A 19,615-nucleotide genomic window follows, 5' to 3' on the forward strand; every position below is an offset into this window, starting at 1 on the left:
CCTATATATATACATACACGTAGGCTTGAAACGTGGCTACACGAATCTGTGTATTTATCGGTTTCTTAGTCGCATGTTCGATGGAGAGATTGGGAGAGAATTTGGAATGGAGCGATTCGAGTAGCGAAAAGTAGTTTCTCAACCGTTGAAAGTAATTGGAAAACGAAGAAAAAGAAGAAGGAAGGAATAAGAGACGTACGAGAAAGAGAGAAGGAGTATTGGAAGGAGAGATATAAAATAGGAGGGAGAGGAAAGGAGGAAAAAGGGAAAAAACGAGTACTTTATGCGGGGAACAGGGGAGTGGAAGGCGAAGCAGTAAAGTGGCCGAGTCAAAGGGATCGTAATCGGGCGGCGCGAAAAAGCGGCTGCAAGTAAAAAGAATAATAATCTCTCTCCGGGTGGAAAGGCGGCGGGCCGGCTGGGTTTCCTAGAGGCGAGGAATGGCAGTTGGGGAGCGTGGCGTGATAACCCTTTCGTTATCAGGGGTTGAATAGGGGGCGGGTGGGAGCTTAGCAGCGGACCAGGCGATCCCAGACCCTGATAACGGGCCGATGTCTGATAACACACACTCTACATTATAATACACAGCGCCCGGCTGCCAGGCCTCTCTGTTGTTGTTGTTGTTGCTGCTGCTGCTGCTGCTGTTGGTTCTCCTCCGCTGCTACTGCTGCTGGGTTTACCATGGGAGGGTGGACGAGAAGAGGGTGGCGCGATTAAAAAAGTATCAGGAAACGATTCCATTCTCCCTCGATCGATTTTCCTATACTTTTATATTTACACCCAGTTTCCCTGGGATCAAATACGTTGAAATTCTCATACTTTTTTCTTTATGAATTTAATCCCTTGAATGTATACAGGAAGGAATAAAGGAGGGAACAAAAACGTTTTAATATTAATTTCACGTTACGTCCTCGCGAAACGGGACAAGAGGTTGGGCGGATTCACGTTCGAAGGGACACGTGAACAGCAGCCGGGTTCACCGCGAACTTTCCTAGCGGGAGGATTTTGCGGAGAAGAGAGACTCGAACGCTGGACCCGTTTGATAACGGCTGCCAGCCACCACGTATCTTGGACCCTGCAGGCTTTATTATAAACCTCCTCCTTCGCCAACCACCGCCAATCCTCCCCTCCTTTCTTCCTTCTTCTTCGACCGAAACTGACTCTCTCTCTCTGACTCCGTCGTCCGTGAACCCGTTTCCTCCTCGAATTACGAGCATAATCCTGTAAATAGAAAACAAGATAAGGTAGGCAAATGCTTTCCAACGAGCGCTTAAAGCAGCCACGCCGACGGATGATGATGTCGGTGAATTTTCACCGCCTCTCCCTCCCCATCCGACACCGAACCGTATTTCCAACGACCGCTTGATGAATTCGTCCCCCGCGAATTTCTAATTTTAACCGCGTTCGTTCTGAAATCTTCCTCCCTTCGAAATAAAATGAACGTATGACACTTTTTCGAAATAATCTTCCTTTCAAATTCTCGAAGCGACCACAATTAAAATGCTCGTGGAATTTTATTATTCGAAGAAATTCGCCAAATTTTATCGCCAGATCCTACCGCCTAGAGGAAGAAAGAAAAGAAAAGGAAAAAGTCCGCCAATCGCTTTTTTGGGGAGGGAGAAAAAAAGAGGAATAAGGGACGATAGGGAAGGAGGGAGAAGAAAGAAGGAGGTGTTGTAACTCCGTATGCCTCTCGCGAGAAGGGCTACACGGTGGTGGGACCTCTTTATCGTGATCCCCGTCCTGCAGCTCAGCTCCTCATTAGCTCGGCTGCTCATCAATCACTCGTCCACGACCACCGTCTCGTAAAGTCTCGGCCCCCATATCGGCGCAACCTGGCTTCGAGGGCTATCTCTCGCCACGTAGAGAGAGAAAGAGAGAGAAGGGGGGGATGTTTGTTTCGTTCGTACCTACGTTCTTACGTACTTTACGTCGGCTTAACCAAAGTGTATCGCGAAACATTCCCCCGTTTCTTTTCGTGTTTCTGCCTTTTGAATCCCCCTCCCCCTTCTCCTCTTCCTCTTCTTTACGATTTTGCTCTCGTTTCTTCGATTCTCCCTTCTTTCTCTTCGTATCGCATACTTCTTCATAAAATATATATATATGTGTTTTAGTTAATATTTTTGTGGAATATCTTTGGAGGACGAGATAAATATCGAAGAATCTTGCGCTATTTTAAGCGCAGTTAAACTTCTTACACGTCTTCGTTCGTCCATCGCGTCTTATTCTTATTCTCACCGACTGGATTCGTCCTGTGCGCGAAGGTTGACTCGAGCAAGAGATACGGTGTCCCAATATTTGGACCGTGGATCCCTTCTCCACCGCGAGGAGATTCGATCGACGGACCACTCCGCAGCCCCGCTTCCTCCTCCCTCTCTCTCTCTCTTTCTACCGTCGAGATCGATCGAGATATCGCCGCGAGGAAGAGAGAAAGAGAGTCCTCTTTCTTTTCTCGGTGGCCTCCGATTTCGCTCCTCCGCGGGGATACGAAATTCGTCTTCGTCCTCGATCAGAGATCCCTCTGATCCGATTGCGGCCAATTGCGATTTGTTTCTCAACCGAGGTTTCTCTCCGAGTTCGTTTCTTCCGGTTGAAGAAGAAGAAGAAGAAGACGGATGAAATTAATGCTCGTAACGCATCTTCGTTTCGAATAAAATTGCCATCGTAATATTTCAAGAAGAAAGAGGGGGGTGGAGAAAAAAAAAAGAAAGCCTCGCTTTGAACTTTGGATTCGATAGATTACGCAACGACGATTTGTCACGTGATGAAAAAAAAAAAATAAAAGAACGTATCTCCCTCGCGTATAAATCACTCGACGTCCGACAGAAAGTCCCAAATTAGAATCCAGTTCGCCCTTCTCTTCCACCGCTCGAGAACTCGTCCTGTCTGAACCGTCTCCATCCGCGAGGGAAGCGGATGGTTGTCGTGAACGAAGAAGAAGAAGAAGAAGAAGAAGAAGAAGAAGAAGAAGAAGCCGTGAGAGGCTCGCAGGGAATTCGCGACGTCGTAGAAACACGGGGAGAGGGAGAGGGAGAGAGAGGTGTACGTAGGAGGACCGAGAGCCTGGCCGGCTCGTTATCAGTTGAGGAGGCGTTATCAGCTGGATGCAGCTCCCTTCCAGGCCCCCAACCCCTCCCCCCAACCCCCTCGCCAACTCTCTCGAGCGAGAAGGTGGGACGAAGATGGTGGTAGGAAGAAGGTGGAAACGCCAAAGGGGGAGTCGTGGAAGGGAGGTTCGAAGGTGCGCGCTATCTTCCACCCCTGGAGAGATGGCTATAGAGAGAGTGCATCTAGCGATAACGAGGCAAGTTAAACAATATCGAGGTGTATGAGGGCCACCACTCTCTCGGCCCCAAGATTAACCGCGTCTCTGGCAAGTAGATACTTTGGTCTATCTACGAAGAATCGACTCTCTCTCTCTCATTCTCTTCCCCCAGGACGTAGTATTTCGGGCAAGATGCTGGTTGCAGGCCCGTCCGAGTTCGAGGGACCGTGATTAAAGGAGCGTCGGTGGCACTCGAGGAGAAAATTGATGGAAGCGTGTGTCTTCTTTTCTTTTTTTAACGGCGGTGGATAACCGGTGATGGAGAAATTTAACAAATGATATTGAACGCAAGAAGAATTTGCTAGAAAAATTTAACAAATGATATTGAATTAAGATTACAAGATAGTCTGTTTCTATCTCTGGATCATTCATAGAGGGAAGGAAAGCCTTGTCGTAGATGCTCACTCCAAGGTGCGTGACTGGAACTATCTGCGATACGATAGAGAAGCAACCTCGTCGACGTGTCTACGGTTACGACCCTTCTCTACACACCTCATAATTCGTATTAGATAATCGTTATTGATTCAAAGAAATAGCAGAACGAGAAGAAGAAGGAGGATGAGGAGCGAAAGGTGTGAGAAAAAGGATTATAGAATAGACACGATTTAATGGTTCTGAGAAAGCAGGAGAGAGAGAAGAAGCTTGTTGGGAATAATCTCGTTGAAAATAATTCGCGGGAAGGAGGAGGGATACGCGCGAAATCCCGTCTTATCTGCCGATTAGGAAACTTTTTCCCGCGTGGTTGCGTCTAATCGTCGGGTTTATCGTTCCGCGAGGAGGAATCGGGCTCGAAGGAAAAGGGAGAGGAAGCGTCTGGACGCCTTCGAGCTCTGGCCTCAGACGTCGACGACGATAAGGAGACGTGATATCTGCTGGGCACAATGCATCCGTTGTGCATCCAACTCGCGTGTGAGATTTCGTATAAACGCAGAATATCTCTCTCTCTCTTCCTTTCTTTTTTTTAATTTAATTTCTCTCGACAGAAGAAGCGTGACGACGAGAGAAAGATCTAAGAGAGATTTAATTTCTTCATCTTCCTGTCTATACATATATATTTCTCTTTACAAGAAAAAGATCTAATCTTATCCAAGATGATTCGCAATTGAGTCTCGTTGAATAATTCCCCGGACGAGCGAAGCTTGATCTTTCGTTCCGACTATTCATAGTCGGGATCGAACGGTGAAATGGAAAAATGGATCATAAAGTAGCGCGAAGAGGAATCGGAATCCGGTCACGGTTCACGGCACGTCCGCGATAAATCTGATCGATCCGATGGAGGAGGGGGAGGGCGATGAAAGAGAGAAGGTCCGTGACCATTTCCAAGCCCCGGCGTAAGAAGAATCCATCGCGGTTGGAAGTTGACGTGGTGGAAGTCGTGGTGCATCGTGAAATATCCACCACGTCGAAGAGAGAGAGAGAGAGAGAGAGGGAGAGAGGGGTAGCAATTGCCGGTCGATTACGGTATCTTCGCCAAGGGAAATAAAATTTCATTCCTCGCGTTATCGCGTCTGGGAGAACTGATGGAAGGAAGAAACTCTTCGACGATGATTCATCGGCTGACTATTTCTCGCTTACATCGAGATATATACATATATATATATATATATTGTTAACCGTTTCTTCTCTCTTTCTCTCGAGATCTCTGTATCGCGTAACCGATTAGAATCCTTCTTCTTCTTCTTCTTCTTCTTCTTCTTCTTCGCTCGATCCAGGGGATTTCCCTGGGACGTAATCGTCTCGCGATATCGCGCGATTCGTCGGTCTATTTTTGCGCGGTGACGACCTTGGAACGCGCACGGTTCCGTGTCGCGTTTCACACGTACACGGACGATACACGAACGGTGGAGAGCCGTGGAGAGAGAGATTTGATAGGCGGACTATCGAATCTCGAGGTCGCGCGCGGTCGTTGAGAGATTTGGTCGGTTTAATTAAAAAAAAAAGAAAAAAAAGAGAGAGAGAGAGAAATTAATTTTTTGTTTTTCAGATTTTTCGAAGAAACGACTTTTGCAATATTTGTCCGCTCGTTGTGAAATTGAATTTCATTGAATTTGGAATTTCAATCTCGAGAGAGATAACGTTCTTATCGAAGAGAGAACTGGGTTCGGAACTTCTTTTATCGCTGTGACTTTTTCCTTTTTTCTTTTTTTTTTTTTCCTTTCTCGAAAAGTATCTCGTAATACGATAATAGGACACGATCTGTTTCGAGAAGAATATTCGTCTCTGGATTCTTTCTGAAATTATCTTATTATAGTTTTCCACGCTTCGTATCGTATTTGGTTTCGAAGATTCGCGAGGAAGGAATCTTCTCGTGTGATCCATTCTCACGAGCTCGTCTCCTTTCGTCACGTCTCCCGGCCTCCATAATAAACCAGGAACAAGAAGCGACAATTAACGGATGCGGAGGAGTGAAAGCGAGGAGAGGCCGGTTCGATTCTCCATTAAACTGACGGATGGGCCCCGATTAGGCTTCCCCGGATAACGTACGAGAGGCCGCCTCGTGCCGAAAAAGGAGAAGCATGGCGGGAACGGAGGGGGGACGCCAATTAAAAAAAAAAAAAAAAAAGGGGGACGCACGAAAAAGAAGAAAGAAAATGAAAGAATAAAACTACCACTACTTTCTCCCCTCTCTCTCTCTACTCGAACGTAGAAAAAGAAAAGAGAGGAGGTTAAGACATAAAGCATAAGCAATAACGAGGCCCCCGCACTATCATCGACCTATCGAAAATAATTATTCTCGTTCTATCGAGGAGGCAGCTCGAGGAAGAGGAGAAAAGAAAAAGAAGAGGAGGTGGAGGAAGGCGAAAAGAGGGTGGACACGAGCGAAAGGGAGCAGGAAGAGGGGAGTATAAGTAAGTATAAGTGACTTTGCCACACGGTCCTAAGATAATGGCAAGGGCCACCTTCCAGGAATTAGTATTTATTGTGACGCGATTCAGATAGCGGTCACGGTACGCCCCTGGTGTACCTGGGTACCCCAGTCCCACGAATTATGGTTTTCAATATGATGACGGTTTCGTATCTGCCGACCGACCTCGCAAACCTCTCTCTCTCCCCTCTCTCTCCCTCTCTCTCTCTCTCTCTCTCTCCCTTCATCTTCGTCTCCCCCTCCTCCTTTCGCCTTTCTCCTCTCTCGGCAGCCTTCGAGATATACTTGGTCCGCGGGATCGTAAACCGTCTAAAAGGCTTCGACGATTTTTGCCTCGCCGATGCGAGCACGCACGAAACTTCTCGAGAACACTTCTCTTCCAACCCCCTTTGTCCTCCTCTATTCTCTTCCAATCTTCTTCTTCTTCTTCTTCTTCTTTTATGTATATTAAAAAAAGAAGAATAGATAATAGATTGAACCGTGTCGCGATAAAATTTGATCGTTACGTTTTAGTACCATTTCCAAGAAAACTGATGCTAATTTTTGCGGAAGGATATCTCGCCAAGATTTGCGAGATCTATCGAAATGATCGATAGAATTGGTCGCGCTTCTCTATCTTCGAGAGGATGAATAGGAGGGAGAGGAAGAAAGACGGATTGAAGGGAGCGAAAGCTTGGTGGAGGTGGGGGTGTTATCATCGTAACGTAAGCACGAAATATCGCGACATCGTAGCGGCTGTACGCTGTAAAAATATTTTAAGCGGCTCCCGAAGGCACGGTGCACACAGGTCGGGGAGGGGGTGGGTGGTTTAGTGGCGGCGCCTGAAAAAGCACGATTACGTTTACGACTTCCCTCTCCCGTTCGCCCTCTCCGTCTATGCCTTTTCCCACGAGTTTCCTACCAACGTGGGATGGATGGATCCCGTCGCGTGCTCGACAAATTTTCAATCGGATTTCACCTCCCCTTCTTGCTCCGTTTCCTCCTCTCCCCTTTTCGAAAATATCTTAATTATTGCTCTAAGCGAACAAGCCTAACTACAAGTGCAACGAAAATGTTGATACGACAAAAATTTTAAATTGTGCATTGAATTCTTGTATAAGAAATAAATCGTTGGTTCAATTAGAAGTAAAGAATATTTGATACGAGAATGAAATTAATTAAAAATTTAAAGATTTAAAAATCGAAACTTCTTCCCCAATTTTTTACTCAAAATCGTAAAAAAATATCTTAATTATTGCTCTAAGCGAATGAGCCTAAGTGCAACGAAAATGTTGATACGACAAAAATTTTAAATTGTGCATCGAGTTCTTGTATAAGAAATAAATCGTTGGTTCAGCTAGAAGTAAATAATATTTGATACGAGAATGAAATTAATTAAAAATTTAAAGATTTAAAAATCGGAACTTCTTCCCCAATTTTTTCTCAAAATCGTAAAAAAATATCTTAATTATTGCTCTAAGCGAACCTAAGAGCCTAAGTGAAACGAAAATGTTGATACGACAAAAATTTTAAATTGTGCATCGAGTCCTTGTATAAGAAATAAATCGTTGGTTCAATTAGAAGTAAAGAATATTTGATACGAGAATGAAATTAATTAAAAATTTAAAGATTTAAAAATCGAAACTTCTTCCCCAATTTTTTACTCAAAATCGTAAAAAAATATCTTAATTATTGCTCTAAGCGAATGAGCCTAAGTGCAACGAAAATGTTGATACGACAAAAATTTTAAATTGTGCATCGAGTTCTTGTATAAGAAATAAATCGTTGGTTCAGCTAGAAGTAAATAATATTTGATACGAGAATGAAATTAATTAAAAATTTAAAGATTTAAAAATCGGAACTTCTTCCCCAATTTTTTCTCAAAATCGTAAAAAAATATCTTAATTATTGCTCTAAGCGAACCTAAGAGCCTAAGTGAAACGAAAATGTTGATACGACAAAAATTTTAAATTGTGCATCGAGTCCTTGTATAAGAAACAAATCGTTGGTTCAGTTAGAAGTAAATAATATTTGATACGAGAATGAAATTAATTAAAAATTTAAAGATTTAAAAATCGGAACTTCTTCCCCAATTTTTTACTAAAAAATCGTATCTACCCTTTCGTAGATCATTCGATATTCCAATACAATAAAACCAGTCTCCAGCCACTCTCTCCTTTCCACGGGTCTCTTCTTCTTTCTCGCGATCTCTGCGAGTCGATTCAAAGTTTCGGCGATAAAATCCGCGATATCGCGAGAGGGAGGAGGGAAGGGCGAGCAGGATGGACGAGTAAAAGTGGGAGATAGCCTTCGGTGCAACGGCGACGAGAGAAAACGAGATGGAGCGGAGGAGGGGCGGGGAAGAGATAAGCTCGATTATGATCCCCGGTGGTTAAAGCCCAAGTTTTTACGGTAGATAAGGTTGCGGGAATGGGTTGCGCGAAGATAACGCCGCGTCCAACCCTCCCCTTCAACTCCCCTCTATTCACCCCCACAGGTTGGCCGTGTTGCTTTTTCCCTCGACGCCGCGCGCCATTTTTCTTAATAAGCCCCCCCTTCTCCCTTCGCTTCTCTTCTATCCTTTTCACGCCGCGACCCTTGACCCGATTTCTCCACGACGATAAACCCCACTTCTCCCTCCTTCACTCCACAGGAGATCGCGCAGGATAATGACTCGAGTTACGTGTTGTGAATACGCTTATTTCTCGATTACGGATACATTGATTTAAAATAAATTTTCAAACCCACTTTATTATTAAAATATATAAATATATATACACAAAATAGGAAAGAAGTTGAAAATTTATCAAAGAAAAGAAGGGTAGGAGTAACGGAAATGATCGAGATACGTTGAGAGTGAAGGAAGAAGAAGAAAAAGGAAAAAAAAGCAAAATGTTCATCATGCGTTTAATCCAACGCGGGATATTAAAGGAACGAGCGCCGCGTCGCGACGTTTCATTCCGTGTAAGTATCAATCGAGGAGGGGGAGGGGGTCGCGAGATTCGAGGCGCGAGACGCGGAGGGGTACGCCTGTAACTCACTGGAATACCGATAAACGACACAAAATTAACTTCCACTCTCGCCTCTCCCCCCCGCTTCCTCTCAGACACTCGATAAAAATCCATTTCCACGTATCTCCGCCCCTCCCCCCTCCTCGATTTACGACTACTCCTTTCTCACACCCCCCCCTGGCGGCGAAGCCAGCCGCGAACACAGCCGATCGTAGCCCTCTCCTCCCCAATATCGTCGAAAATTGAGCGATTCCAAGGCTTGGTACGAAGCGAGCCGGCAACTCGCAACCACCCTCCTTCCCCTGCAACCTGCTTCTCCAACCCCCTCCAACTCGTTTCCCCAACGAGCGCATAACGCGAGCTGCATAGCATAGCTGCATATAATTTTTTACGACGTTTTTTTCTTTGCAACGCGTCATCCCCTCGGTGGAGAGAGAGGGAGGAGGGGATCGAATTTATGCGTCGCGCGTTTCGATATTACGTGGAAGGAGAAGGGAAGATGAGGATCGAAAAGATGTTAGAAATAAACCGTCGTTTCTTTTTAAAAGAGAGGAAAATGAAATACCGTTTTGTGAAATTTGTGGTGCAATGTATATACGTTGCAAATTATAAGAGAGAAGATATGAAATTGTCGCATTCGATTCAACGTGAAGAATTTCTGGAAAACGGGATTCGTGGCGAAACGAAGATCGTGAGTTCTCGCGAGGAATTGTTGCAAGCAGATTTTTATTCCTTATATTTCGCGATTCCCTTTCTAGTCGAAATTCTTTTATTAGAAATCGTTAGTATTTAGAGAATAAAGTAAAGTTTGGAGTAATACAAAGTAGTATAAAATTATTTCAAGAACCCTCTCGATACATGTGCGTGTTAGTCGTCGATACTTTTACGAGTATCGTGGACCCTGCTCTCTCTCTCTCTCTCTCCCTCCTTTTGTTCTCCGCAAACTGTGTTTATGGTTTGTATACAAGGTTCTTAGGACGTTTTAGCGGCTATTAAACGTGCAGTCTGGTTATACTGATATATAACGGCGAGGTTAAATCCAGGCACGTATAAGTACGTGAGAGTTCGCTACGCGAGGGATTGCTCGTGGATACGATCGTAAATAACCCCGTTCGAGTTTTCGATACCTCGTACCGGTCGCCTTTACGACGACGACGACGATCTGATCCGTGGAAATTTTTCATCATTCCATTCTTGACGCCTTCGAAGCACAGATCGTCGTCGATCTTTCGTCGAACTGTTGATATAATTTCATTTGACGAACCTTCTTCTTTTTCTCTTTTTTTAATAAATCGAGAAATAATAGATTGGATCGTAACCGTTTTGAAAATTCGTCAAATTTGTATTCAACAAAATTAGCTTCGTATTTTTCAACGATTTATTAATAAATCCAATCCCAATTTCTATTAAAGAAAAAAAAAAAATTATTATTCAAAACGACGCTCCATCTTTCTTCCAAATCCCCGTATTAAAAATTCGAAAATTCGTTTCTTTAACGGCTAGAAGACGGCGTCACGAGGCGGTCGTGATTCGTCGAGGAAAATCGAAAAAATAGGAGCGCGGAGGGTTTGGGTGGCGAGATATGGCCGGGTCCATTGATAATTATTCATTCGGTCGAGTTCCAGAGCGGTTCGATATCGATCTTAAAACGTCGTCCAGAAGGTAGGCGAGAAGTGTCCTGGTCAGATACGAAATCTCGTTGTGTCGGTTCACCGTCGTCGTGGTCGTCGTCGTCGTCGTCCTCGTCGTCGTGGTCGTCGTTGTCGTTGTCGTCGTCGTCGTGGTCGTCGTTGTCTTCGTGGTTCGCCTCTCTGTCGCGGGCGGAGGATCGAGACGCGGAGGTGCGAGAAAGAGAGGAAGCTAGTCGGCCTTAATGTATGCACGTCGAGGTCCTGCCGAGCGATAATTGCCCGATGTGGCATTGCCTTCGTGGCAACGAGCATTGGTCACGTCTCAATGTTTTAAGCCGCGTTCACAGTGTCCCTCGATTGATTCGCCGCATCTGTAGTTTCTTCATCAGCGAGGATTAAGTTGGAATCCCTTCCTCGCGTCCGATAGAGCTACCAGTTGACGACTCACGTTCCTACTTTCCGACTTTTTTTCGTTATACGTTTATTCTTCTTTTAAGTCACAATATTTTCGAAATATATATATATATATATCATCGTAAACATTATTAACTCAATTTCGAAAAGCTGTTCCATTCAAATTATGGTAAAACAATATTCTTCCGACAGTTCTAACGATCCATCGAATCCAAAATTTTCAGAATATATATATCATTCCTTCAGTTGTAATGATTCATCGAATCCAAAGTTTTCAGAATATATATATATATATCATCCCAAACATTATTAGTTCCATTCATCGCCGAAAGGAAAGAGGAATTATTGTAGAAAAATATTCTTTCGACAATTGTAACGATCCATCGAATCCAAAATTACAAAATTTTCAAAATATATATATCATTCCAAATATTATTGATTCAATTTCGAAAATCTGTTCCATTCCACTTTTATCACCGAAAGAAAAGAAAAATTATCATAGAGAGCAGTATTCTTTCGACAGCTGTAACGATCTATCGAATCCAAAATTTTCAGAATATGAATACATATCATTCCAATCATTATTAGCTCCATTCCGCTTTCATTGCCGAAAGGAAAGAAAAATTTTCATAGGACAATATCTTTTCGACAATTGTAACGATCCATCGAATCCAAAGTTTCAGAATATATATACATATCATCCCAATATTATTAGCTCCATTCATCGAAAGGAAAGAAAAATTATCATAGAACATATCCTTTCGATAACTGTAACGATCCATCGAATCCAAAATTTTCAGAATATATATACATATCATCCCAAATATTATTAGCTCCATTCATCGTCGAAAAGAAAGAAAAATTTTCGACAATTGTAACGATCCATCGAATCCAAAATTTTCAATTTCGAAAATCCAGTTCCATTCCGCTTTCATCGGCGAAAGGGAATTATCGTAGAGCAGTATCTTTCTGTAACGATCCATCGAATCCTAAAGCTTCGGATCGAAAGGCCTCCCCTCACCGGGCGGAGAAGGAGAGAAGCTTCCCTCCGCCGATTGTTTCTCATGGGCCCGCGAAGATTCGGGGGTCTGGGTCCACTTTGGAAATTTGTAAAGAGTCGAATCGGCTGGATCGTGGCCGAACGGAGGGCCGAAAGGTAACGAGACTAAAGATTGAGCGGATCAGATACGGGGCGGGTAGGACCGGCCAGTCCAGATCCTCGAGATAGGAGAATTTAATAACCTGCTACGTGGCGGAGGGGGAGTATGGCGGGCCGATGGGGTGGTGGTTGGAAGGTGGTACAAGGAGGGGGTGCAATAATATCGAGAGATATCGATCTTTAATTAGGCACGCAGCGCGGGAACGAGAGATTAGATCTTCCAGCTAGACGAGAACCGAGTTCTACCCATCTTCTCTCCTCTTGTTTCTCTCCCCGTCTCTCTCTCTCTATCTTCGTTTTTCCATTTCTATCTCCCGTACTAGCGATCTCTCTTCCTTCCTTCATTTCTGTCATCTTTTTTTCCTTATCTCTCTCTCTCTCTCTGTCTCTCTCAGTTACGTCTAACTCGCTCGAGTTCTGCTATATACTTGGGTCCCTTGAAGATCTTTCGGCTACGCGATGTAGTATCGTCCGCTGCCACAATGAGACTCGATCCAGATCCATTTTCGTTGATTGTATCGAAAGAACGAAGAAAGAGAGGCGAGATGGTATCGCGACCGGCTCAACCGAATATTTTGTGAATATAATTGCCATTGGATTTTGTTTTATTTGGAACGAATCTAGGGAGGCTCGCTCGATCGCCGGATATCGTCCAATTTCGATTGTCTATATCTTCTCATATGAGATAAATTAGAGCAATAGACGATTGGAGAAAAATTCTTAGGAGGAATAATCTTGAGTCTATATTCAAATAGATTTGACATTCTCTGATAATTATAAAGATGAACATAATATAGAATTGAAGAATTGTAGAATTCTTTACATTTTCTTTCCATTCTAAATATCTTCTTTCCATTTTGTCTGAAAAACATTACATCATCTTCGAGGTTCAAAGTTAGATCGAAAATTCTGAAGGAAGATAAAGAAATCCGTTGGAGTCGCTTTGGAAACGAAGAAGAAGAAGAAGAAAACAGGAAAAAGGAAGACGGGAAGATGTAACGATATTCACCTCGATTATCTCCAAGATACGCTTTCAAGTTCCAAAAATTCTGAGATAAAGAAATCTTCCCGACGAGAACTTCACAAACATCTCTACGAAAAGTGGGATGAAAAGAAGAAAAGGAAGAAGAAGAGAGAGAGAGAAAAGGGGAGATAGCGTGATTGGTGAATAAGAGAGTGGGTATCGGGTCCAGGACGTTTTGTTCTCATCCAGAATACGGGAATCCGGAATTTTAATCGAAGGAGGAGGCGGCAGATAATTTGGAACGCGTGTACACAGCACGAGCCCGCTTCGTCCATGCGCATTGAATATGCAGAGGGGCCAGGGATATGCTTTATACGTGTCGACGATTAAGCCTTGAAAGATGGGGCAGTCATTAAGAGATACCAGCCGTTGACACCAGCGGAGACACTCGGACAGATAAACCTTCTTTCTTCTTCGATATACTCGCCGTGCTACCACGCCTCTGCCCTTTACCGCTCCCTGCAATTGTTTTTTCTTTTTCTTTTTCATCAAAGCCCACTTTTTTGCATCCAAATGAATTTCGACAACTGCGTTTCCGAAGCTACGAAATTCGAGGATATGTTTGTCTTCTGGGATTTGTAGAAGTTAAATTCGATTCTTGACCCAATTTTTTCGTATATGTGCGTTCAACGAAAAATCTGGCGAATGTGATTTATTTATTGCGAAATTTATACGCGATATTGATTTTATGCAAATTTCTCTTGCGGAGATATATATCTTTTTTCACGTAACGTATTTAAGAATCGTTTCTAATTGTTTCCTTTCTTCACGAATTATTCCGAATTAAACCGGCAACGATTTAACTCCCCCAATTACTTCGGATAATCTCTTCCTCTCCGTAAACTTTTTTAATTATGAAATCGTAGATAATCGGGACGAAGTTTGAATTTCTCGAAATTTATCGATCAGGGAAAATCGCGACAAAAATTATGATAAATCGAAACCTAAAAAGGAGAGGGACGAATAATTTATTTCGATACACGAGTAATCTATATAATAATAATAAAATAAAAGAAAGCAATAAATTTGAGGGTCGTACTCACGAAATCACGTATGTACGCGAATTCTCGATCGAGAGAGAGAGAGAGAGAGACGTGGTCGCTGCTCGCGGCACAGTTGGCGGGCTCGATTTCTGGTTTTCACCGGGCAGCAGAAAAAATCACCAGCAAAAGCAGTGAAAACCAAGCTCGGTGACAGATGGCGAGTAGTGATAACGTCCCTCGAAGGTCCTGCTAGCAAGCGAAACGACCTGCACAGATCCTGTTCCTGTCGCGAGATAAAAGAAGAAACAGCTGCGTCCCGGCGCTGATCGGAGATCGTTTCTCCGCGTACGAGAATGCTTTCGACGTGGGACAATCGTATGGAAATTTATGGGGATCATTTGTTTATCTATTTATTTGTACTGGGGAAATAGACAATGAGCGGAACGAGACGCGGTTACCACTTGTAACGGGGACCGTGGAAACCGTTAATCGTTAATAATATAATGATAGAATCCCACGAGCCCGTCTTCGTTCTTTGAAAAATTAATTTGACCGATTGAATCAAGAGTTTATTCTCATTCGAGAATTGGAAACGATCGAACAAGAAGAGATTGGCGAGGTTAAAATTCGATCGAGACAGAGGATCGAATCGAAGACGATTCAAGATCGGTAGAAATCGATCGAGATAATCCGTGTAACTTCCGAACGTGCCAACACGTAATAAAGTCTCAACAGGTACAGTGAGCATTGCCGATGCTCGCGGATATCCATCGGTAAACAACGCCATTAGAACATAATATCGAGGCGTAATTTCGCTAATAACGGGCCACCATTAGCTTTATTCACTCGGCTCAATGAACTAATAATATTCCCGGCTGGTAATCGGCCGCTTATTTTCGTTACCCGATCGGCCGATCGAAGTAATTAAGTGGTAAATGGCTGAAAGTCGAAATGTTACGCTATCTCGTCACGATATCGACGTTGGGGATTTATCGTTGCCCTTTAGCATAATTACTATCATTATTGTCGTACGTGTATGCACACGCGAGACCCGCCGTCACGTGAACTTCACTCTCTCGTACAGACAGGCCGAACACGCGATGCGTTACCTTAAGCCGCGTACAGACAGGGATACAATCGCTGAAAAACATTGCGTCATCGAAACTTTCCAAAAATTTCGACTTAATAATTCATATTAATAAAGAATCCAAATTTCTAATCTGTTTTCATTCCTTAAAAATTCCAAAACCTCTCTTTGCTAATTTTTTCTTACTAGGTTGTATCCAAAATTGTAAACTAGCAATTTTTTAAATATTTCCAAAATTCCTTACGAATTTCAAAACTGCAATTTTTTAAAGATTGTAAAATTGTAAATTAGCAATTTTTTAAATATTTCCAAAATTCCTTATAAATTTCAAAACTGTAATTTATTCCCTAAAATTGTAAACTACTCCAATTCTCTAAATATTTTCAAAATTTCTTACGAATTTCAAAACTAATTTATTCTCTAAAATTGTAAACTATCAATTTTTTAAATATTTCCAAATTTCCTTACGAATTTCAAAACTAATTTATTTCCTAAAATTGTAAACTATCAATTTTTTAAACATTTCCAAAATTCCTTACCAATTTCAAAATTGTAATTTATTCCCTAAAGATTGTAAAATTGTAAACTATCAATTTTTTAAATATTTCCAAAATTCCTTACGAATTTCAAAACTATAATTTATTCCCTAAAATTATAAACTATCAATTTTTTAAAAATTACGAATTTCAAAACTGTAATTTATTCCCTAAAATTGTAAACTATCAATTTTTTAAAAATTCCTTATGAATTTCAAAACTGTAATTTATTCCCTAAAATTGTAAACTATTAATTTTTTAAAAATTACGAATTTCAAAACTGTAATTTATTCTCTAAAGATTGCAAAATTGTAAACTATCAATTCTTTGAATATTTCCAAAATTCTTTACGAATTTCAAAACTATAACTTGTTCTCTAAAGATTCTAAAATTCTAATATCCAATTCTTGCAAAATGCTAATCTATTAATTTCATAAAATTTCCATAAAATATTAATTTTCTAAAGAAAGCTTTACGAAAATTCGTCCGAAAACGGTATGACAATTTTCCCGAAAGTCGAATATTCCATGGGCTCGGCGACGATGATCGGAGGCAATTCGAGTTGGTTGGCCGTCGCTGTGTCACTACACGTATGACGGCCACGTATATACCCATGCGTGTTGATACGCAGATAGAAGACGAGGTGGACGTAGTAAGAGCTTTGCATGAATAATGTCCTCCGCGACGTGATCTGAACTTCTTGGAAGGGATGGACTGAACGTGGACGGTCTCTCCGCTACAAGATCCATCCTCTCTCTCTCTCCTCCTCCTTCGATCGTCCCCTTCGTCGGTACGACGACGACGAAGAGGAGGAGGAGGAGGAGGAGGAGGAGGAGGAGGCGAGGAGCAGGCCGGAATAAAGGCAGATCGAAGATATCGGATCGATCGGGTAGATTTGCGTTTTAATGAGGTGTGCTTGCACCGATGCCCGCTGAATCTTGAAGAGCTAAGTGTAACGGGACGAATTGAATTGATCGATTGCATCGGCGTTTAATTGAATCGGAACATGGACAGTTTCGTTCTAGAGACGTCGTCCGGTAAATTGTGCATAATGTTGTACTACAAGAGGCCGGCCACGGATCCTTGTATCCGTGACGAGGCACGATTGGCGGCGTTATCCGCCCGATGTGTGTTTCTATTCTCGTTTCCAAACCATCGATCCCTTTCCAAATATCCTCGCCCCCTCCTTTATCACGTCACGCCCCACCCGAGATCGAGATCCAGATCTTGTTTAACCAAAAATCTTCCCTCTCCTTCTTCCTCTTCTACAATTATCTTCTCCAAACTTCTCTCTTCGTTAAGAGAAATCGACGTGTCGCGATACGTCGTTTCGAATAAACTTCTGACTCGATATTCGATTCGGAACGGGGGATGTGACGTCATGGTTAAAAACATTAAAGCCAGAGCTAGAATCGTGGAACGTTTTCTAATACTAAAGATCTCGAGGTTGGGCTTAATGGCGAGAGAGGGAGGGGGAGGAGGAAACGTCGTCCGAAAACGTTAGGCCGACTGTCAACACGGATGCAAGAAAGATGCAAGAAGGAGGATCGAGCGAGGGAAGAGGGGACGACGAGGAAGAGGATTGGACGCGCGGCGTAGGAGCCGATGAGAAGGTTGCGACTTGAGCTCTCACTTAGCAGCCGCAGTGTCACGATCGGGACGGCTGCATTAGCATATCTCCACGATGCAGCGTGTAGAGGCCCGGTGGAGAGAAAAAGACGTTGGCTACCGTTGGTTGGAACAGGGGGGAGAGGGAGACGAGAGGAACACGTTGCGAAGGGATGGTGGAGGGAAGGAGAAAGGGAAGAGCAAAGTGTTCATGGGTTCGGTACGAGTGGCATGCATCTCTTGCATGGGTCGTGGCCCCAAGTGAAAACAGGGCGCGCACACTCTGGCCGTAATACGGGTGGAAAGAAGGAACGAGAAGAAGAAACAAGAAGAGGAGGAGGAGGAGGAAGAAGCGGAGAGAACTCACTCAGACCTCACCAGACCTGCCTGTTACCTGTACGTCGCGTGTTTGCCTACCCGCGTCACGATCAGGATCCTATTTGCATAGCGCCGATGAAGCTGCTACCGTTGCGCTCGTTTTCCTGCCCCCCTCCTCCCTCCGTGGCTACGCGTCCGCAAAGGGGAGAGATGAGGGGGTGGGGCTGGGAGGAAGCGGAGAGGAACGTGTTTGCTTCTTCTTTGTCGATCGATGATGGGAAGATGTCGAGGAATCGTCGCTTTGGCGACCTTTGGGGAAGCGCGAGAAGAGAGGAGAACGGATTTTCCTTTCTTTCTCTTCTTTCTAAATTATAAAGCGATTTTTCAAAGAAGAGGAAGAAGAAGAGAAATTTTAAAGGATCGTTAAGCGAATAAATAAAACAAAGAAGACTAAAAAGCAAGGTGAAAAAGATATACACTCGTTATACACGTGTCGGCTCGCCTTTGACACGCACGTAACGCGATAATGCATTAATAACGCGACAAGCGAAAATTAGCCACGTGCCGAGACATATCGGCCACTGCACTCATTTATGCAACGACCAACTATTATTTTCTATATCTCTTTTCAACTCCTCGAAGGCGATCGATGGGGAAAAAGAAGAAGGAAAAAAAGAAGAAACGATCCGAGATAATATTCGCGATTGAAACGCGAATAGTTTGGAAGGAATATGTTCGTTGTTTCTAAATTCAATTAAAAGGCTGGCCGACACACACACACACACAGGCGGAGCGGAACAATGGCGCAAACGGCGAAGAGGAGGAGAACTTCCGAACTCCGTTTCTCACGCGGCTGTTCGTTTCTCTTATAAAGCGGGGGCCCAAGGTGTACACGGGCGCGGTATCGGTTCTCAGAAACGGCTTATCAGCCCGCGGATATGTTAATGGCGGCCGTGTTCGACCCCCTGCCCTCATCTGCCCCTCGACCAGCCACCACCATCGCGGCCGCCGCCGCCGCCACCACCACCGTCTTCTTTTCGAGATATATTGCACCCTCGGCGAGGTGGTTGGCGGTAAGTAAAGCGGTTGTACGCGAGCAAGGTGCAGCCCTCTCGATCGCCCGTTCAACGTTTGCATGCACGCGCAATTAAGAATGGTATGATCCCCCCCTCCTTGTTGCCAGAAGGAAAAGACGAAAGGTGGAAGAAGGATCGTGACTTTTTAAATCAGCTTCGTGGGACATTGGTGCTCGATAGAGTCGTTCTTCGACATCTTCGAGGAGGATGGGGTGGTGTATTCCGTGCACTCGATGACTCTGAGTAACGTAAAAGGTGATCTGAAAATTTGAAACACGAGGAAGAATCGGAGGTACTTGGCGGAAGATTTATCGAAGTTGATCCGCTTTCTGAAAAGTGAAAAAGTTATTTATGGCCAGGGTCTCGTTTACGTTAACTCGTTAATTAATGATATCAGGGAATTGACAAATGATAAGCGGGGCGATAAGAGTAATAGTTTTTCCGATAATGCAAACATTTCGCAATTTTACAATTTCGAATTGCTTCGCGACGAATAGCAGCGCATAATCAGCCAATTTACATAATTCGAATAAACTTAAACTCGTCGCTCGAAACTTTTTATTTCATTGTTCTTCTCTAATTGCAATACAACCGTTAA

The 19,615-nt window shown here is 43.4% G+C and overlaps 1 protein-coding gene across 15 annotated transcripts in view; it reads left to right on the forward strand.

The window, feature by feature from the left end:
* The window catches only part of LOC100577801 (zinc finger protein ush), a 175,280-nt gene that overhangs the window by 149,488 nt on the left and 6,177 nt on the right, over positions 1 to 19,615 (forward strand). The gene's annotated exons all lie outside the window — the stretch shown is intronic.

Source organism: Apis mellifera, linkage group LG11 (genome assembly GCF_003254395.2).
Source record: "Apis mellifera strain DH4 linkage group LG11, Amel_HAv3.1, whole genome shotgun sequence".
Lineage (NCBI taxonomy): Eukaryota > Metazoa > Arthropoda > Insecta > Hymenoptera > Apidae > Apis > Apis mellifera.